The sequence below is a fragment of the Callithrix jacchus genome, chromosome 16 (genome assembly GCF_049354715.1).
Source record: "Callithrix jacchus isolate 240 chromosome 16, calJac240_pri, whole genome shotgun sequence".
Classification (NCBI taxonomy): Eukaryota; Metazoa; Chordata; class Mammalia; order Primates; family Cebidae; genus Callithrix; species Callithrix jacchus.
In genome coordinates this window covers 1,786,310-1,808,046 of record NC_133517.1, presented here as the reverse complement: position 1 = coordinate 1,808,046, position 21,737 = coordinate 1,786,310, and the positions used below count along the sequence as shown (strand labels likewise).

At 43.8% G+C, this 21,737-nt stretch overlaps 1 protein-coding gene across 6 annotated transcripts in view; it reads left to right on the top strand.

The window, feature by feature from the left end:
• Nucleotides 1–21,737, top strand: part of LOC118148433 (uncharacterized) — a 190,049-nt gene that overhangs the window by 42,537 nt on the left and 125,775 nt on the right. Inside the window, exons 2-3 of one of the 6 annotated variants that reach the window (XM_078352458.1) lie at nucleotides 9,270–9,336; nucleotides 9,945–9,988. The exons of the other annotated variants lie outside the window; for them this stretch is intronic. The gene's annotated coding sequence lies outside the window, so the exon portion shown is untranslated. Of the gene's footprint in view, nucleotides 1–9,269; nucleotides 9,337–9,944; nucleotides 9,989–21,737 lie in introns of those variants that run through there. 6 annotated transcript variants of the gene reach the window in all.

Below are 21,737 nucleotides of genomic sequence, written 5' to 3'. Positions count from 1 at the left end.
AACCCTCACAGTTCTGCAGCTGCTACAGGAGTACCCCAGACAAGCAGGGCCTGGAGTGGACCTCAGCAGTCCTACAGCAGTGGGGCCAGACTGTTAGAAGAAAAACTAAGAAACAGAAATACTTCATCATCAACAATCTGGACGTCCACTCAGAGACCCAATCAGAAAATCAGCAACTACTCAGATGACAGGTGGATAAATCCACAAAGATGGGAAGAAACCAGTGCAAAAAGGAGGAAAACACCCGAAACCAGAACACCTCGCCTCCTACAAAGGACCAAAACTCCTCACCAGCAAGAAAACAAAGCTGGATGGAGAATGAGTGTGATGAAATGACAGAATCAGACTTCAGAAGGTTGGTAATGAGAAATTTCAGTGAGCTAAAAGAACATGTTCTAAATCAATGCAAAGAAACTAAGAACTTTGAAAAAAGATTTGAAAAAAGATTTGAAGAAATGATAAGAATGGTCAACTTAGAGAGGAATATGAGTGAATTAAAGGAGCTGAAAAACACAATACGAGAACTTCGCGAAGCAAACACAAGTTTCAACAGCTGAATTGACCAAGCAGTATAAAGGATATCAGAAGTCGAAGATCAACTAAATGAAAAAAATGAGAAGCCAAGATTAGAGAAAAAAGTGCAAAAAGGAATGAACAAAGTCTCCAAGAAATGTGGGACTATGTGAAGAGACCTAATCTACGTTTGATAGGTGTACCAGAATGTGATGAAGAGAATGAATCCAAGCTGGAAAATACTCTTCAGGATATTATCCAGGAAAATTTCCCCAACCTAGCAAGGCAGGCCAATATTCAAGTCCAGGAAATACAGAGAACACCAAAAAGATATTCCGCAAGAAGAGCATCCCCAAGGCACATAATCGTCAGATTCACCAGGGTTGAAATGAAGGAGAAAATGCTAAGGGCAGCCAGAGAGAAACGTCGGGTCACCCACAAAGGGAAGCCCATCAGACTCACAGCAGATGTCTCGGCAGAAACTCTACAAGCCAGAAGAGAGTGGGGGCCAATATTCAACATCCTTAGGGAAAAGAACTTTCAACCCAGAATATCATATTCAGCCAAACTGAGCTTCATAAGGGAAGGAAAAATAAAATCCTTTGCAAACAAGCAAGTACTCAGAGATTTTGTCACCATCAGGCCTGCTTTACAAGAGCTCCTGAAAGAGGCCCTACACATAGAAAGGAACAACCAGTACCAGCTATTCCAAAATCACACTAAATGCTAAACAGCATCAACAAAATGAAGAATCTGCATCAATGAATGGGCAAAACAGCCAGCTAGCATCAGAAATGGCAGGATCAAATTCACACATAACAATACTAACCCTAAATGTAAACGGGCTAAATGCACCGATCAAAAGACACAGACTGGCAAATTGGATAAAAAGCCAAAACCCATCGGTGTGTTGTATCCAGGAAACCCATCTCACATGCAAGGATACACAAAGGCTCATGATAAAGGGATGGAGGAAGATTTACCAAGCAAATGGAGAGCAAACAAAAGCAGGAGTTGCAATTCTCATCTCTGATAAAATAGACTTTAAAGCAACAAAGATCAAAAGAGACAAAGAAGGCCATTACATAATGGTAAAAGGATCGATACAACAAGAAGAGCTAACGATTCTAAACATATATGGACCCAATACAGGAGCACCCAGATACATAAGGCAAGTTCTTAAAGACTTACAAAGAGACTTAGACTCCCACACAATAATAGTGGGAGACTTTAACACTCCACTGTCAATATTAGACAGATCAACCAGACAGAAAATTAACAAGGAGATCTGGGACTTGAACTCAGACCTGGAGCAAGCAAACCTGATAGACATTTACAGAACTCTCCACCCCAAATCCACAGAATATACATTCTTCTCAGCACCACATCACACCTACTCTAAAATTGACCACATAATTGGAAGTAAAGCACTCCTCAGCAAATGCAAAACAACTGAAATCATAACAAACAGTCTCTCAGACCATAGTGCAATCAAGTTAGAACTCAGAATTCAGAAACGAACTCAGAACTACACAGCTTCATGGAAACGGAACAACTGGCTCTTGAATGTTGACTGAGTAAACAATGAAATGAAGACAGAAATAAAGAAGTTCTTTGAAACCAGTGAGAACGAAGACACAACATGCCAGAATCTCTGGGACACATTTAAAGCAGTCTCTAGAGGAAAATATATAGCAATAAGTGTCCATATGAGAAGAATGGAGAGATCCAAAATTGACACCCTATCGTCAAAATTGAAAGAGCTAGAGGAGCAAGATAAAAAAAACTCAAAACCCAGCAGAAGACAAGAAATTACTAAGATCAGAGCTGAACTGAAGGAGATAGAGACACTAAAAACCCTTCAAAAAAATCAATAAATCGAAAAGCTGTTTTTTTGAAAAGATCAACAAAATAGACAGACCACTAGCCAGATTGATAAAAAAGAAAAGAGAGAACAACCAAATAGATGCAATAGAAAATGATAAAGGGGAAATCACGACAGATTTCACAGAAATTCAAACCATCATCAGAGAATATTACAAACAACTCTATGCACATAAACTAGTAAACCTGGAAGAAATGGATAAATTCCTGGACTCGTGTGTCCTCCCAAGCCTAAGCCAGGAGGAAGCTGAAACTATGAATAGATCAATAACAAGGTCAGAAGTCGAGGCAGCAATTAAGAGCCTACCACACAAAAAAAGCCCAGGTCCAGATGGGTTCACAGCTGAATTCTACCAGACATACAAAGAGGAGCTGGTACCATACCTCCTGAAACTATTCCAAATAATCCAAAAAGAGGGAATCCTCCCAAATCATTTTATGAGACCAACATCATCCTGTTACCAAAACCCGGCAGAGACCCAACAAGAAAAGAAAACTTCAGGCCAATATCCATGATGAACATAGATGCAAAAATCTTCAAAAAATACTGGCAAACCAATTGCAACAGCACATCAAAAAGCTTATCCATCATGATTAAGTAGGATTCATCCCGGGGATGCAAGGCTGGTTCAACATACGCAAGTCTATAAACGTAATTCACCACATAAACAGAACCAAAACCAAAAACCACATGATTATCTCAATTGACGCAGAGAAGGCCTTTGACAAAATTCAACAGCCCTTTATGCTAAAAACTCTCAACAAACTCGGTATTGATGGAACTTATCTCACAATAATAAAAGCTATTTACGACAAACCAACAGCCAATATCATACTGAATGGGCAAAAACTGGAAGCATTTTCTTTGAAATCTGGCACTAGACAACGATGCCCTCTCTCACCACTTCTATTCAATATAGTACTGGAAGTTCTAGCCAGAGCAATCAGGCAAGAAAAAGAAATAAAGGGTATTCAAATAAGAAAGGAGGAAGCCAAATTGTCTCTATTTGCAGACGACATGATAGTATATCTAGAAGACCCCATTGCCTCAGCCCAAAAACTCCTGAAACTGATAAGCAACTTCAGCAAAATCTCAGGATATAAAATCAATGTGTAAAAATCACAAGCCTTCCTATACACCAATAACAGACTTAAAGAAAGCCAAATCAAGAACGAACTGCCATTCACAATTGCTACAAAAAGAATAAAATACCTTGGAATACAACTCACAAGGAACGTAAGGGACCTCTTCAAGGAGAACTACAAACCACTGCTCAACGAAATCAGAGAGGACACAAACAGATGGAGAAACATTCCATGTTCATGGTTAGGAAGAATCAATATCGTGAAAATGGCTATACTGCCCAAAGTAATTTACAGACTCAACGCTATCCCCATCAAGCTACCATTGACTTTCTTCACAGAACTGGAAAAAAACCACCATGAACTTCATATGGAACCAAAAGAGAGCCCGCATAGCCAAGTCAATTCTAAGCAAAAAGAACACAGTGGGAGGCATCACACTACTGGACTTCACACTATACTACAAGGCTACAGTAATCAAAACAGCATGGTACTGGTACCAAAACAGAGATATAGAGCAATAGAACAGAACAGAGGCATCGAAGGCAACACAGTATATCTACAATTATACAATGTTTGATAAACCTGACAAAAACAAGCATATGGGGAAAGGACACCCTGTTTAATAAATGGTGTTGGGAAAACTGGCTAGCCATGTGTAGAAAGCAGAAACTGGACCCCTTCTTGATACCTTACACTAAAATTAACTCCAGATGGATTAAAGACTTAAACATAAGACCTGGCACCATAAAAACCCTAGAAGAAAATCTAGGCAAAACCATTCAGGACATAGGTAGGCAAGGACTTCATGACCAAATCACCAAAAGCATTGGCAACAAAAGCCAAAATAGACAAATGGGACCTAATCAAACTCCACAGCTTCTGCACGGCAAAAGAAACAGTCTCTAGTGTGAATCGGCAACCAACAGAATGGGAAAAAATTTTTTCAGTTTACCCATCTGACAAAGGGCTGATATCCAGAATCTACAAAGAAGTAAAGCAGATTTACAGGAAAAAAACAAGCCCATTCAAAAATGGGCAAAGGATATGAACAGACACTTTACAAAAGAAGACATACATGAGGCCAACAAACATGAAAAAATGCTCATCATCACTGGTCATTAGAGAAATGCAAATCAAAGCCACATTGAGATACCATCTCACGCCAGTTAGAATGGCGATCATTAAAAAATCTGGAGACAACAGATGCTGGAGAGGATGTGGAGAAAAAGGAACACTTTTACACTGTTGGTGGGTGTGTAAATTAGTTCAATCATTGTGGAAGACAGTGTGGCGAATCCTCAAGGCCTTAGAAATAGAAATCCCATTTGACCCAGCAATCCCATTACTGGGTATATATCCAAAGGACTATAAATCATTCTACTATAAGGACACATGCATACGAATGCTCATTGCAGCACTGTTTACAATAACAAAGACCTGGAACCAACGCAAATGCCCATCGACGATAGACTGGACTGGGAAAATGTGGCACATATACACCATGGAATATTATGCAGCAATCAAAAATGATGAGTTCGTGTTCTTTGTAGGGACATGGATGAATCTGGAGAACATCATTCTCAGCAAACTGACACAAGAACAGAAAATGAAATACCGCATATTCTCACTCATAGGCGGGTGATGAACAATGAGAACACATGGACATAGGGAGGGGAGCACTACACACTGGGTTCTATTGGGGGAAATAGGGGAGGGACAGCGGTCGGGGGAGCTGGGGAGGGATAGCCTGGGGAGAAATGCCAAATGTGGGTGAAGGGGAGGAAGGCAGCAAAATACACTGCCACATGTGTACCTATGCAACTATCTTGCATGTTCTGCACATGTACCACAAAACCTAAAATGCAATTAAAAAAAATTAAAATTAAAATTAAAAAAATAATAATTTAAACATTAAATATATGAAACAATACAAAATTACAAAATAAATATCTTTTTTTTTTTTGTTTTGTTGTTTTTTTTTTTTTTTTTTTTGAGACGGAGTTTCGATGTTGTTACCCAGGCTGGAGTGCAATGGCACGATCTCGGCTCACCACAGCCTCTGCCTTCTGGGTTCAAGCAATTCTCCTGCCTCAGCCTCCCGAGTAGCTGGGACTACAGGCGTGCACCACCATGCCCAGCTCATTTTTGTATTTTTACTAGAGATGGGGTTTCACCTCATTGACCAGGATGGTCTCGATCTCTTGACCTCGTGATCCACCCACCTCGGCCTCCCAAAGTGCTGGGATTATAGGCGTGAGCCACCGCACCCGGCCAATGTCTCATTTTTATATTTGGAAGTTTAAAACTATAAAGTGTTTCTTTTTCCATATTCCTAGAACTTCTCCTAAGCTCTAGGCAATTCAGACCAATCTCAAAAAAATCTACTGTGTGTTAAGCATGACTGAATGTTGAGTGGTGGCTGAAGAGGTCAGACATCAGATTTATGTTTGCCACAAGCCTCAGAGGGGTTATTCAGCTCACTTTGTATCTTAATAGTACAGGTTTTGGGCTGTTTCCATGCAGTGTACGGTGTTTGGATAAATGGTGTTAAATGTAGGCAATTGTTTGCAATGCTATGTCTATACTATGTCAAGTCTCCAGATATCTGTGAGCAGACAGCAGTCTAAAGGAAATATTCTGCTTTTTTTTCCTGGATATTTGACATAATGTAGTCTAAATCTGGCAGTCTTCCAAATACACGTCTTCTTTCTGTATTCTGTGTTTTTCTCATTTTACTGCAGCAGCTGACAAGACCATGTCCGTCACTTTCCCTGGTCCTGAAGCTACAGCAGCTCTGGAAAGTGATGTCGATTTTGATGTACGATACGATTTCCAGACATTTCCAGGGGACAGCATGACAGCTAACATGATTCCAATTATAGTTTCATCCTACCATGGGAACTATATATTTTTAAATAGAAAAAACATAAAGAATATTATTCACCACAGTTTGTAAATAAAACCTATTGTTTTCCATAAGAATCATGGTCACATTAATAAAGGGAGTGATTCTAGTTGTGTGATGCTGTAGTGAATTCTTGTAATTTTGCACTGCCTCAGCATGCATTTTGAATATAAGTTGGACTTTCTTATACCAAAAGCAGGGCTTAGTTTCCCTTAACATAATAATAGTTCCAGCTCTCCACACCCTCCCATTTCATCAAGGTTGTTGATCTAGATAATCTGCTCTATACAACCACCTGCAATGTGTGACAGGTCCCCCACCTAGGTTTCTTGAGGGTGTATGTCCGATGCTTAATCCCTAAAGGCAGAGCAGTGAACCAATGCCAGGGTATCCACTTGAGGGTCGAGTGACCCTGAGAACCCAAACATCCCCGGGCATAGGTAGGAACATTCCAGGGAAAACAATCTCATCACACATAGGCAGTAGGCTTGGAGATGGGTGGTGACATGGGTCTCTAGAGATGTGCTTCTGACACCCAGGAGTGAACTGTATGTAAGTCCTAATAATTCATCTACTCGCCAAGCTGGACTTATTAATTCATTCTTTGGTCTTGTGACTCCTTCCCAGTTTGGGAGGGGACATTACAATCTCAGGTTTTTCTCATAACAATTGGTGTTGGCCAGGCGCGGTGGCTCACGCCTGTAATCCCAGCACTTTGGGAGGCTGACGCGGGTGGATCACAAGGTCAAGAGATCGAGACCATCCTGGCAAACATGGTGAAACCCTGTCTCTACTAAATACAAAAAAATTAGCCAGGCCTGGTGGCACATGCCTGTAATCCCAGCTACTCAGGAGGCTGAGACAGGAGGATCGTTTGAACCCAGGAGGCGGAGGTTGTGGTGAGCCAAGAATGCACCATTGCACTCCAGCCTGGGCAACAAGAGCAAAACTCGGTTTCAAAAAAAAAAAAAAAAAACAATTGGTGTCACTAACCTAGGGTCCAAGAGACCAATGACGAGTCAGGGAGGAGCATCTGTTGGAGGAATCACAGGGTGGTCAGAGACACGAATGTGGGTGGAATCGCCCCACTGATCAACCTTTGTCGGCCACTGTGTCGGGATGGGGATGCTCAGAAAACACCGCTGGAGACTGAGGACCTATTATAAAAAAACTAAGATATTAATGTATGATACGGAAAGCAAATATGCCGTGTGGTAAGGCTGGCTACTGAGACATTGTTAGAGCAGGCGAGGGACGAAGGGTAGAAATTCCCGTGGCTTTCATATTTTAATAGATGAAAAAGTTCAAAGGCACAGCAGACTTTCTAGGACTCCAGCTGGTTACATATTACGGCCCATCCTTGTGCACATTTTTTAACTGATGGGCGAATTATAGCAAGAAAAAATTCAAAGCGCAGGTGATTAACCTGCAACCATACGGTTAGGTAGTCTTCTAAATCTCTCTGTTTCTCTCTTTCTTTTTTGTCTGCCTTGAATCTACTGTTACTAAGCTATTGGTGTTGGATTAAACTCACTGTTTATGGTCATTGGATAATAACATTGGAAACTCATATGAAACTGAAGGAAAAAAGGTAAACGAGCTTTTGAAAAATCTGACTGCTGGACGGGTGCAGTGGCTCACGCCTGTAATCCCAGCATTTTGGGAGGCCGAGGCTGGCAGATCACAACGTCAGGAGTTCGAGACCAGCCTGGCCAATATGGTGAAACCCCGTCTCTACTATAAGTACAAAAATTAGCTGGGCATGGTAGCAAACACTTGTAGCACCAGCTACTTGGGAAGCTGAGGCAGAAGAATCACTTGAACCCAGGAGGAGGAGGTTTCAGTGAGCCGAGATCGAGCCACTGCACTCCAGCCTGGGTGACAAAGCAGGACTCTGTCTCAGAAAAAACTCAGACTATGGAAACTACTTTACTCCAGTTTTTTTTTCTTTCCTTGGATTATTTATGGGGGCAAACAAAACTTAGCCATGTGACAGGTTCTAACTTAGTAAAAAATGATTTGGATCCAGCTGTCTTTTAAGCTGATGGGTTTATGCTGCTGTCTCAGGACTAAAGTTTTGAAACTGTTAGGTCTTTTGTATGTATACATGTTTAAATGTGTTTATGTGTATGTACCTGTATTATGTTATGCATTGTGCCTATTGTTCTACTAACTTGTCTTATAAGTAAGTGATTAATTGTACATTAAGTTCAAATGCTTTTCAAGTTCACATGAATTTAATAACCAATAAATAAGCTGGCTTTAAAATTACCGGTAAAATAAAAATAAAAATTGTCTTCAGAATTACCAGCATATATTTTTGTCAGAGTTTACTAATTAGGTAACTCTTATATTTGCTCTGTTGGACTTCTTTCCTTTGAGACAGGTTCTCACTCTGTCACCCAGCCTGTAGTGCAGTGGCACAATATAGCTCAGTGCAGCCTTGACCTCCTGGGCTCAAGTGATCCTCCCACCTCAGCCTCCCAAGCATCTGGGACTAGAGGTGCATGTCACCATGCCTGGTTAATTTTTTATTTATTTATTTATTTATTTATTTTTTTTTTTTGAGACGGAGTTTGGCTGGAGTACAATGGCGCGATCTCGGCTCACCACAATCTCCGCCTCCTGGGTTCAAGCAATTCTCCTGCCTCAGCCTACCAAGTAGTTGGGACTACAGGTGCACGCCACCATGCCCAGCTAATTTTTTGTATTTTTAGTAGAGACAGGGTTTCACCATGTTGACCAGGATGGTCTCGATCCCTTGACCTCGTGATCCACCCGCCTTGGCCTCCCAAAGTGCTGGGATTACAGGTGCGAGCCACTGTGCCCGGCTAATTTTTAAAAATTTTTATTAAAGATGATGTCTTGCTATGTTGCCCAGGCTGGTCTCAATCTCCTGATTTCAAGCAATCCTCCTGCCTCAACCGTCCTCAGTGCTGGGATTACAGGTATGAGCCACCATGTTCAGCTGCTTCTGCCAGATATTTTAAGGTGTCCAGGTTTGATGAGAAGGTTTTTAAAATTAATTAATTAATTTTTTAAAAGGCGGGTTTCTCCATGTTGGTCAGGCTGGTCTTGAACTCCCGACCGCAGGAGATCTGCCTGCCTTGGCCTCCAAAGTGCTTGGATTAGAGGCGTGAGCCGCCACGCCCAGCCGAGAAGGTTCTAAGTCTGTAAACCTAGCCAAAAACATAATGATTTTCATACAGGTTTTTTGGACAAACAATCTGAACAGCTAAATTTTCTGAGTTATTGGCAAAAATGCCCATGTATCCAATGTTCTTGCTTGGGTAATATAGCCTGATATTCACAGGCTATAAAAATGGTCACCAGGAAAATAACTTAGAATCATGATTAGCTTGTAGAATGTCTCAGTTCTCATGGGAATCTAGATGAGCTGCTAAAAATAAAATAATTGGGTAACTGTAAATAAGAGGAACACTTGTAGGCAAGCTTGTCGTGTAATTTAAAATCAGAATTATTTTTGGTACTCATTGACTGTTTGGATCATTTTCAATTAAAAAAGGGTTATAACACCGCGTGTTCTCACTCATAGGCGGGTGTTGAACAGTGAGGACACATGGACCCAGGGAGGGGAGCATCACACACTGAGGTCTGTTGGGGAGACTAGGGGAGGGACAGTGCGGGGTGGGGAGTTGGGGAGGGATAACATGGGGAGTCATGCCAGATATAGGTGATGAGGATGGAGGCAGCAAACCACACTGCCATGTATGTACCTATGCAACAATCCTGCATGTTCTTCACATGTACCCCAGAACCTAAAGTGCAATAAAAAATATATATAAATAATAATAATAATTCATAAATTGCAGTTTAAAAAAATGGTTATAATATGGGGCATGGGTTGCATTTGTGAGCTTGTTCATGAAATGCATCATGGGTTAAAAGCATTAGCAGACCTCACTGCGCTGAATAAAAACAAGGACTGAGTCTAGAAAATAAGCAAAATAATAAAACGGGATTGGCCACATGGGCGCCTGTATACTTCCCCGGGGACAGACAGGCAATGGACATGAAACAATGCCGCCTGCCAGGGAAACACTGCAGTCACCCAAACAACCCAGAATGACATGAGGTGCCAGCAGCGGGCTGGCCCGAAAGCCCTACAGCAGCTCTGTGTGGCCTGTGAGAAAGCCGGCTGGCACCTGCAGAATGACAGCAGACTACTGTGAGCTAAAAGAAAAAACAGTGGCGCCCCGGCCAGGCACGGTGGCACACACCTGTAATCCCAGCACTTTGGGAGGCCAAGGCAGGCGGATCACGGAGTCAGGAGTTCAAGACCAGCCTGCCTGGCTAACATGGTGAAACCCCCTCTCTACCAAAAATACGAAAATTAGCCAGGTGTGTGGCTGGTGTGGTGGTGTGTGCCTGTAGCCCCAGCTACTTGGGAGGCTGAGGCAGAACCCAGGAGGCAGAGGTGGCAGTGAGCCGAGATCGCACCACTGCACCCCAGCCTGGGCGACAGCGAGATTCAGTCTCAAAAATAATAATAAATAAAAAATAAAAGTGGTGCCCCCTATACATGCAACTATACCCAATATTGCTCAGCTACTAGAGCAGGTGGTCCTCAGGCTGGGAAACATCCATGCTGTGATTGAATTGATTAAAGATTCACAGGACCAGTCTGCATTCACTTGGAGGCCAACGATGGACTTTCCAGGTGTTACAGCGAGGGTACCTGCACAGGCCGTATCCATGTTGTCATCCTAACCTCAGAACCTCTTGCCGATCTGAAGACTGCCTGACAGACTGTGTTTGGCCAGCATGAAAGACATGGGATGTCAAGAGATCGAGACCATCCTGGTCAACAAGGTGAAACCCCGTCTCTACTAAAAATACAAAATTAGCTGGGCATGGTGGTGCGTGCCTGTAATCCCAGCTACTCGGGAGGCTGAGGCAGGAGAATTGCCTGAACCCAGGAGGCAGAGGTTGCGGTGAGCCGAGATCACGCCATTGCACTCCAGCCTGGGTAACAACAGCAAAACTCCGTCTCAAAAAAAGACACGGGATGGAAAGTCAACTCCAAAAAGTTTTAGGGATCTGGCAAAGCCTTCGCAGTCCTGAGAGTTACCTGGCTGGGTCAGATGTAAAACATACCCAGAGCTATCAAGGATGAGATAGCACCGTAGCCTATGTCCCAGACAGTAAAATAACTGCAGGGTTTTGTAAGTTTGCTGGGATATTGGAGGGTATTCATTTCTCATTTCACACAAACACAGCACCCATATACACCCTATCATAAAAAGCTGAAAAGTGGGGCTGGACACACATAGAGCAAAAGGCTTTCGACCAAGTATAACTGTTGGTAAAGCAAATCCAAGCACCAGGTGCCCCGCTGCGACAGCGCCCTCTAGTGTTAGAAGTCACTGAGGATACCACAGGCACGATTTGTGGCAAAAGCATCACTGAGGATACCACAGGCACGATTTGTGGCAAAAGCATCACTGAGGATACCACAGGCACGATTTGTGGCAAAAGTAACTAGTGGAAATGGTGGCTGCAGGACTTGGGTCTTAATTATGGAAAGAGGCAGAGTCCTGCCGCACAGTTCCAGAGCAGCAGCTGTTGGCCACACTTAGACCATTGCAACAAGCAGAGGCCATCGCCAGAAAGCAGGCCATCCCAGTGAAAGCCACCTGCCTCATTCAGGACTGAGAGGCCTAGGTAAGCCTACCTCCGGGGTGACCACCACGCACCCCGAAGAAATGGCACGCCTGTCTATAGTAAAGGGACGCCCTGTCAGGCCTTTAAGTCCTTTAAGTCAGGCACTGCAGGAGGCGCTTGGACCCATCCACTTTAAACAAGTAGAGGGGTCTGGCATAGCAATGGAACCACCTACCAGGTCAACCACTGTGTCCGAGGGGAGCTGCTGAGACCCTCTAGGGCCTGGTACACTGATGGGTCTAGCGGTCAACCGTTGTGATGCAAATGGAGACTGACACCATATGGATAGAATGGGCATTGGAACAAAGCATAGACCAGAGGTCCACTTGCCATACAACCCAGCAGGCGCAGGCCTCACTACGAAAAAGAATGCCTTGTTAAAAAGTCAGTTACAGGGAGGCCAAGGTGGGCCGATCACAAGATCAGGAGTTCAAGACCAGCCTGGCCAACATGGTGAAACCCCGTCTCTACTAAAAATACAAATATTAGCTGGGTGTGGTCACAGGTGCCTGTAATCCCAGCTACTTGGGAGGCTGAGGCAGGAGAATAATTTGAACCCAGAAGGCAGAGGTTGCAGTAAGCTGAGATCATGCCATTGCCCTCCAGCCTGGGTGACAGGGCAAGACTCCATCTCAAAAACAAAACAAGCCCAATTACATAAATTGTTCATAACCCAATGACATACTTTAAGTCCCTGGACTAAGAATCTCTCTGAAGTCATACAAAGGTTAGATGAGGCACATGCTACCACATGTGGCATCATTCCCTGTGAATGGTTGGCATAGCCTGTGAAACAGACCCCATAAACTCTCAGGGTTACCTCTGAGACACCGACTCATGCTCCTGAAGCAGGTGGTTAGACCATGCTCCTGAGAACACCAAGGGCTCCAGTAAGCATGGCTGGCTATGTAGACCCGAAGCTGAGCTGCACAGGGCCTCCGTGCTGGGCCAGTTTCATGGCACTGGAGGGTGCCAGGAAGACTGCTGGAGGGGAGCTGGTCCCAGCTGTGCTCCTTGGTGGAGGTCTGAGAGCCTTATGATGCCAACGCGCAGCAGCACCGATACCTGCTGGAGTGATCACATATGGGCATGGCTGGAAACTTACCAACCGGCTAGAATGCCTGCTCCTAAAGGGAAGCCAGGTCTGGTTCTGCAAGCCCACTATGGCCGCTCTAATAGGCCCGATGAAAAAAATACAGTAGTAATAATGTTACAAGAAATGGATACTCCTGTGGGCCGCTATTAAACACCTGTGTTCACACCTATAGGCTGTTGTTCCTACTAACCACGACAGCTGGTAATGCCTTCCTGCATTGGGCTGAGGACAGCAGCAGCCAGCAATCAGTCTGATTGTTGCATATATGGATACCTCCCTACCGTCAAATAATAATAATATGCTTTGAAATACTCTGCTGTTCTCCCAATGGAACTGGAGTGGCTGATTCCACAGAACCAGTCATGCACCTGGGGCTTACCAGGGGTTGCCCTGGCCTGGAGGCCCAATAACATATGCCTTTATGGGCACTACCTGTTAGGCCTATGTCCTTGATAAAGAGAATCATGTCACTATTTGTTTTTTTTTTTGAGACAGTTTCACTCGTCTGTCACCCAGGCTACAGTGCAATGGTGGGATCTCAGCTCATTGCAACATCCTCCTCTTGGGTTTGAGCAATTCCCCTGCCTCATCCACTCGAGTAGCTGGGATTACAGGCATGTGCCACCACGCCCAACTAATTTTTTGTATGTTTAGTTGAGACGGGGTTTCACCATGTTGGCCAGGCTGGTCTCAAACTCCTGAGCTCAGGCAATCCACCCGCCTCAGCCTCCCAAAGTGCTGGGATTACAGATGTGAGCCACCGTGCCCAGCTAATTTTTATAATTTTAGTAGACACGGGGTTTCACCATGTTGGCCAGGCTTGTCTCGAACTCCTGGCTTCAGGTTATCTGCCCACCTGAGCCTCCCAAAGTGCTGGGATTACAGATCCCACCGCGCCCAGCCCACAAATGCTTCTAAATCATTTGTCAACTCAGATCCATGACAAAACCCAATTAGAAGTCTCATTCTCAAGTTGGTTATATACATTACCTACTCATTGGATGTGTTTTGCTAATGGGCCGTATACCTGTATTTGGTTACTGCTTTTGATGCACAGCAGTGCATACTGTGGATGTGACTTGTACACACAAGCCAACACTATAAGGCACAGGCCCATATAATTCTTTTCCCTTATACCCCACTCAGAGACTGGTCCAAGATTGGCAGAAAAAATAAGAGTCGAGGGATGGGGTGGACTGTAGTGCGACGGGTCCCCCATCAAGTGACTTAAGGGTGTATATCTGCTGCCTGAACCTGAAGGCCAGGTGGTGAGCCAAGGTCATGCAGCTGAGGAGCAGGTGTCTCTGAGAACCCAAACATCCCAGGCATAGCTGGGAGCATACCAAGGAAAACAGTCTCAGCACACACACAGAAGGCAAAAAGCCAGAAAATTCGCTGAAAAGCAGCTTAGAACTGGGTGGGGGTGAGGACCTCTAGAGCTGTCCTGCCACTGACCAGGAGTGCCCTCTATGTCAGTCCTAGTAAACTCAGGTACTAATCAAGCTGGACTTGTGAGTCATTCTCTGGTATCTTGGCTCTTTCCCAGGTTAGGGAAGGGACATTACAGTCCCAGCTTTTTCCTACAATGTTGCCTGCTGGTGACCACCTCACTGTGAGACAGCTGGATGCAGCCTACCTGACTGGCCCTGCTGACCCCCTGGACTATGCTGTTACACCAGAGTGACCAAGTCACAGCCACAGCGTGACCCCCAGAACTGCTGTCTGCTTACTTTAAACTCACCAATTAGAAGTCCCCGTGGGAAATTTGCCTGGGTTTGTGATGCTCGGGGCCCTAGTAAAGGCTTCAGCCCACAGGTCCCTCTCACACACATTCTCTCCGCCCCCCTCCCCGTCTCTCCCCATCTCTCTTGCTCATGCTCTACACCCACAGTCTGAGTGTGCAAGTCCCAGACAGCTTTCCTCCTCCTGTCGCCCTGTGAGACCTGCTGCCTTCTTCTCTGAGAGAAGTAATAAAAACTGCTTCTTTACCTGTGTGTCCTTTCAAAAGATAATGAAATAGTAAAAGCAAGGGAGACCGGGCACGGTGGCTCACGCCTGTAATCCCAGCACTTTGGGTGGCCAAGGCGGGTGGATCACGAGGTCAACAGATCGAGACCATCCTGGTCAACATGGTGAAACCCCATCTCTACTAAAAATACAAAAAATTAGCTGGGCATGGTGGTGCATGCCTGTAATCCCAGCTACTCAGGAGCCTGAGGCAGGAGAATTGCCTGAACCCAGAAGGCGGAGGTTGCAGTGAGCCGAGATTGCACCATTGCATTCCAGCCTGGGTAACAAGAGCAAAACTCCATCTCAAAAAAAAAAAAAAGAAAAGAAAAGAAAGAAAATGTGCAAAACAATACAAATAAATTTATCTTGTAAAATTAGTATTTTTGAATAACCCAATAAGAAAAGTAGAGATTATTAAAACATATTTTGCACAGTCCTTTAATGCTTTCCAAGCCACTGTTTAAAAGTCAAAAGATGCGGGGCGCGGTGGCTCACGCCTGTAATCCCAGCACTTTGGGAGGCTGAGGCAGGCCAATCGCTTGAGGTCAGGAGCTTGAGAACAGCTGGGCCAACACGGTGAAACCGCTTCTTTACTAAAAATACAAAAATTAGCCAGGTGATGGCACATGCCTGTAGTCCCAGCCACTTGGGAGGCAGAGGCGGGAGAATTGCTTGAACTCAGAAGTTGGAGGTTGCGGTGAGCTGAGGTTGCGCCATTGCACTCCAGCCTGGGTGACAGAGTGAGACTCCATCTCAAAAAAAAAAAAAAAAAAAAAGTCAAAAGAAACGAAATGTTATTAGTAAAGGTCAAACCTGGAATAGAAAGTATAAAGAAAGAAAAGCTAGTGTGTGTGTGTGTATTATTTTATAAAGCTTATCTTCAAAGAACCTCAAATGAATAGTAACTATGTAACTCTCTCTGTATATAACCGTAACTTTCACTTGAAAAAGTGTGTCAGTTTGAACCGTAAATCATGCATTCAACTCTCTAAACATCACATGTTCTCATAAGTAACGTTTAGATAGGTGAATGCATAATTTTAGTACAGAAAATTTTTAGAGTTTTTTTAGTACATAGTGTGATGAGCATGTATGGAAAGTATGTTTTTACAAGGAGATTACCCTGAAACCTCCATAGGAAGTCCTTTAAACCACCGCTTAATCTAAATAGTTCTTATAGCTAATGACCAATTACATAGTTTTATGTATTACCAGTGGTCACTGCAAATTATTACAATCATCAAGTCTGTTTTCCTGATTTTACTTGTAGGCTGATTTTAGTGCATTTGAGCTACATCATATTTCATTACCTGGAAAATGCCTCAAAGACATCTGTGGACCTACAAACTTCCAGGGCTACTCTGCATACAGAGGAGCCATGAACGGGTCTTTCTACTCGGAAGTGGACTCAGGCAAATCCACGCAGCCAGCATCTGTCATAGTTCTTTGTGACCCAAACACCTCATGTATGTCGCCATTAGCTGATTTCATGATTCAGAACAGGTCTGGTCTTCAGCCTCAAGGTTGTGTAAAGCATCCCCAGTTCAACCTCAGAAGAACCTTTTCAGAAGTCCACCAGCTCATGATGTATTTCTTCCAGGGGTCTCCGCTGGGCACAGAATAAACCCCCCTTCCCCTCAAGGTCTGCCTTTTCTGCCCCTAAGGCTGCTCTCCTGCTCCTCTGTTCCGGGTTCCCTCCAGCCAAGACAAACTGCCCGGGTACCTGCCTAGCGTGGGAAGTGTGCCCCTAAGGCTCCTCTCCTGCTCCTCTGTTCCGGGTTCCCTCCAGCCAAGACAAACTGCCCGGGTACCTGCCTAGCGTGGGAAGTGTGCCCCTAAGGCTCCTCTCCTGCTCCTCTGTTCCGGGTTCCCTCCAGCCAAGATAAACTGCCCGGGCACCTGCCTAGCGTGGGAAGTGTTGTTCTTAATGGTCTTTACTTTTTACCTGCATCTCTGAAGCCCCAAAGTCACAGAAGAATTTATTTAATGATGATTATTTAAGAACTTTATGTGTTAACTTTCCCTATAAAGTGAGAGTTTATCACTTTCTTTTCCTATTTCCTTTGCCCAGACGCAACTTTTGGTTACTGTGTTTTCAATACGGAGGCAAGAATCAGAATTCATTGTGAGCCTGTCCCAGTGCTATTCAGGCTCATTCTATCCAGGAGCAGATTCACTCCATAATTTGTGTAGCTACAGTGACTTAACTACCCCTCTCTAGTACATAACCCCCATACACACCACAGACTTCTTCCCCTAGGGAAGTACTCATCAGATGAGTAGCTTGCAAAATTTTTCTCCCATTCTGTAGGTTGACTGTTCACTCTGATTATTATGCTGTGCAGAAGCTCTTTAGTTTAATTCGATCCCATTTGTCCATTTTTGCTTTTCTTGCAATGGCTTTTGGAGTTTTTGTCATGAAATCTGTGCCTGGGCCTCCATCCTGAATAGTATTGCCTAGATCTTAAGAAACGTTTAACTCAAAGCAAGAATATTAACCGTTGACTTGTCATCTGAAACAGTAGAAGAAAGAAGATAACAGATCAACCTATGTTTTTGAGATGAAGTCTTGCTCTGTCACCGGGCTGGAGTGCAGTGGCACAGACTCGGCTCACTGCAACCTCTGCCTCCCGGGTTCAAGCAATTCTCTTGCCTCAGCCTCCAAAGTAGCTGGGATTACAGGTGAATCCTACTGTGCCCAGCTATTTTTTGTATTTTTAGCAGAGATAGGGTTTTACCATTTTGTCCAGACTAGTCTCAAATTCCTGACCTCAAGCGATCCACCCACCAAGGCCTCCCAAAGTGCTGGGGATAACAGGTATGAGCCACCACGCCCGGCCTGAGCTTCTTTCATTTGCTTGTTGGCCACATATATGTCTTCTTTACAAAAGTGTCTGTTCCTGTCCTTTGCTCACTTTTTAATGTGGTTTTTTTCTTTTTAAGTTCCTTACAGATGCTGAATATTAGAGCTGTGTCAAACGCATAGTTGGCAAATATTTTCTTTTTTTTTTTTTTTTTTTTTTTTTTTTTTGTTCTTTTTTTCTAGACGGAGTTTCACTCTTGTTACCCAGGCTGGAGTGCAATGGCACGATCTCGGCTCACCGCAACCTCCGCCTCCTGGGTTCAGGCAATTCCCCTGCCTCAGCCTCCCGAGTAGCTGGGATTACAGGCACGTGCCACTGTGCCCAGTTAATTTTTTGTATTTTTAGTAGAGAAGGGGTTTCACCATGTTGACCAGGATGGTCTTGATCTCTCGACCTCGTGATCCACCCGCCTCGGCCTCCCAAAGTGCTGGGATTACAGGCTTGAGCCACCGCGCCCGGCCGGCAAATATTTTCTCTTATTCTTTATGTTGTCTGTTTATTCTGTTGATAATTATTTTGCTGTGCAGAACCTCTATTTATTTATTTATTATTTATTGCATTTTAGGTTTTGGGGTACATGTGAAGAACATGCAAGATAGTTGCATAGGTACACACGTGGCAGTGTGATATGCTGCCTTCCTCTCCTTCACGTATGTCTGGCATTTCTCCTCATGCTATCTCTCCCCAACTCCCCACCCCTCCTTGTCCCTCCCGTTTCCCCCCAACACACCCCAGTGTGTGATGCTCCCCTCCCTGTGTCCATGTGTTCTCATTGTTCATCACCCACCTATGAGTGAGAACATGTGGTATTTCATTTTCTGTTCTTGTGTCAGTTTGCTGAGAATGATGTTCTCCAGGTTCATCCATGTCCCTATAAAGGACATGAACTCATTGTTTTTTATGGCTGCATAGAATTCCATGGTGTAGATGTGCCACATTTTCCCTGTCCAGTTTAACATCAATGGGCATTTGGGTTGGTTCCAGGTCTTTGCTACTGTAAACAGTGCTGCAATGAACATTCGTGTGCTTGGGTCCTTATAGTAGAACAATTTATAGTCCTTTGGATATATACCCAGTAATGGGATTGCTGGGTCAAATGGAATTTCTATTTCTAAGGCCTTGAGGAATCGCCACACTGTCTTCCACAATGGTTGAACTAATTTACACTCCCACCAACAGTGTAAAAGTGTTCCTATTCCTCCACATCCTCTCCAGCATCTGTTGTCTCCAGATTTTTTAATGATCGCCATTCTAACTGGCGTGAGATGGTATCTCAATGTGGTTTTGATTTGCATCTCTCTGATGACCAGTGATGATGAGCATTTTTTTATACGTTTGTTGGCTTCATGTACGTCTTCTGCTTTTTTTTTTTTGAGATGGAGTTTCGCTCTTGTTACCCAGGCTGGAGTGCAGTGGCACAATCTCGGCTCACTGCAACCTCCGCCTTCTGGGTTCAGGCAATTCTCCTGCCTCAGCCTCCCGAGTAGCTGGGACTACAGGCGCACACCACCTTGCCCAGCTCATTTTTGTATTTTTAGTAGAGACGGGGTTTCACCTTGTTGACCAGGATGGTCTCGATCTCTTGACCTTGTGATCCACCCGCCTCGGCCTCCCAAAGTGCTGGGATTATAGGCGTGAGCCACAGTGCCCGGCCATGTATGTCTTCTTTTGTAAAGTGTCTGTTCATATCCTTCACCCACTTTTGAATGGGCTTGTTTGTTTTTTCCTGTAAATCTGTTTTAGTTCTTTGTAGATTCTGGATATCAGCCCTTTGTCAGATGGGTAAACTGAAAAATTTTTTCCCATTCTGTTGGTTGCCGATTCACTCTAGAGACTGTTTCTTTTGCCGTGCAGAAGCTGTGGAGTTTCCTTAGGTCCCATTTGTCTATTTTGGCTTTTGTTGCCAATGCTTTTGGTGTTTTGGTCATGAAGTCCTTGCCTATGCCTATGTCCTGAATGGCTTTGCCTAGATTTTCTTCTAGGGTTTTTATGATGCCAGGTCTTATGTTTAAGTCTTTAATCCATCTGGAGTTAATTTTAGTGTAAGGTGTCAGGAAGGGGTCTAGTTTCTGCTTTCTGCACATGGCTAGCCAGTTTTCCCAACACCATTTATTAAACAGGGAATCCTTTCCCCACTGCATGTTTTTGTGAGGTTTGCCAAAGATCAGACGGTTGTAGAATCTCTTATGTTTAATTAAATTACATTGGACATTTTGGTTAGTAAGAAAGGACAATGCCTCAAGCTATAATCACAATGCAGGACGTCTTTAAGGAACAAGGTAAGAGTTTCTGGAGGTTGAATGACCAATTTCACCAAATTGTCATAGCTTGAAAATTACCAGAATGCTCTCTCCTTCAGTATATGGTTTATGCTTCAAGTTCAGGTGAATGATTTTTATTGTCTATGAATACAGCTGGAAAAAAAATAGCCCAGTCCAAATGTCTCTCTCTTTCGGGATGGCACTGTTCCCAAGCCTCTCTTGCCCAGCTACAGAAAATGGCCAGATATCATGCACTTGGTCCCACAATGTTGAGACATGTAGTGATTTGTGATTATAAAAAAATCAGTATTTCCCGAAACTTACTCTGTGGAACACTGAGTCAAATAAATTTGGAAACTCGGCCAACTGTATCTTCTTAATTATTGTGAACGTCGTCAGAATCCAAAGAGAGTCATGAATGTTAAGAAAACTGACAGGTAGAGTCAGCAAAAGCCCTGAAGAAAGGATTCTGACACTTGTGTGCCTGATAATGAAAAATACTCTGTAAAAATCACAACCTGGCACACAACGCATTGCAACCTTACAAAAATATATACGAGAACATCTGCCCAGCAACTGCCCGTCCAAACTCGTACTGGTGTCCCCTTGCCATTGATCTGTGTAACTAAAGGTAAGTGTTTCAAAAACAGTTGTGCAATCCTCCTCAGTTTTTTTTTCTTTAGAATCTTTGCCTTCTTTTACCTCCCTGACACATATATTAACAGTTTGCTGGCTGGACACACTGGCTCATGCCTGTAATCCCAGCACTTAGGGAGGCAGATCACGAGGTCAAAAAATCGGGACCATCCTGGGGAACATGGTCAAACCCCGTCTCTACTAAAGATACAAAAATTAGCTGTATGTGGTGGGGTGCCTGTATTCCCAGCTACTTGGGAGGCTGAGGCAGGAGAATCTCTTGAACCCAGGAGGCGGAGGTTGCAGTGAGTTGAGATCATGCCATGCCACTGCACTCCAGCCTGGTGACAGAGCAAGACTCCTTCTCAAAAAAAAAAAAGAAAAAAGTTTGCTGTAGCATGTGTATTCCCATTGCAATGCTCTATTCCCTAGTAAACATCTTCTTTCAGAGAGCCTCTCTTTGTTATGTAGGTTGAAAATATTTATAACAGGTGAGCATATTTCACAGCTCTGAGAAGTTAGATGATAATTGCCTGTAAATTTTGTTTAGTCAATATTTGCCCAAATCATTTGATCTTGAGTGTTCCTTTAGCAATGATACCTATTAACAGTTTGTATAAATCTGTCTGATACAGTGTAGGAGTTATTTTTTAAAAAAATTTGTCACATCTCTTAATGCTGATATGAGAGAAACTTGAAGCAGTACTTTTGGTGCCAAGATACTAAGGATAAAACCGTAAGACACTGAGAACACAGAAGCAGCAGCGAAGCTTGGGAACTGGTAATATGAATCGTTA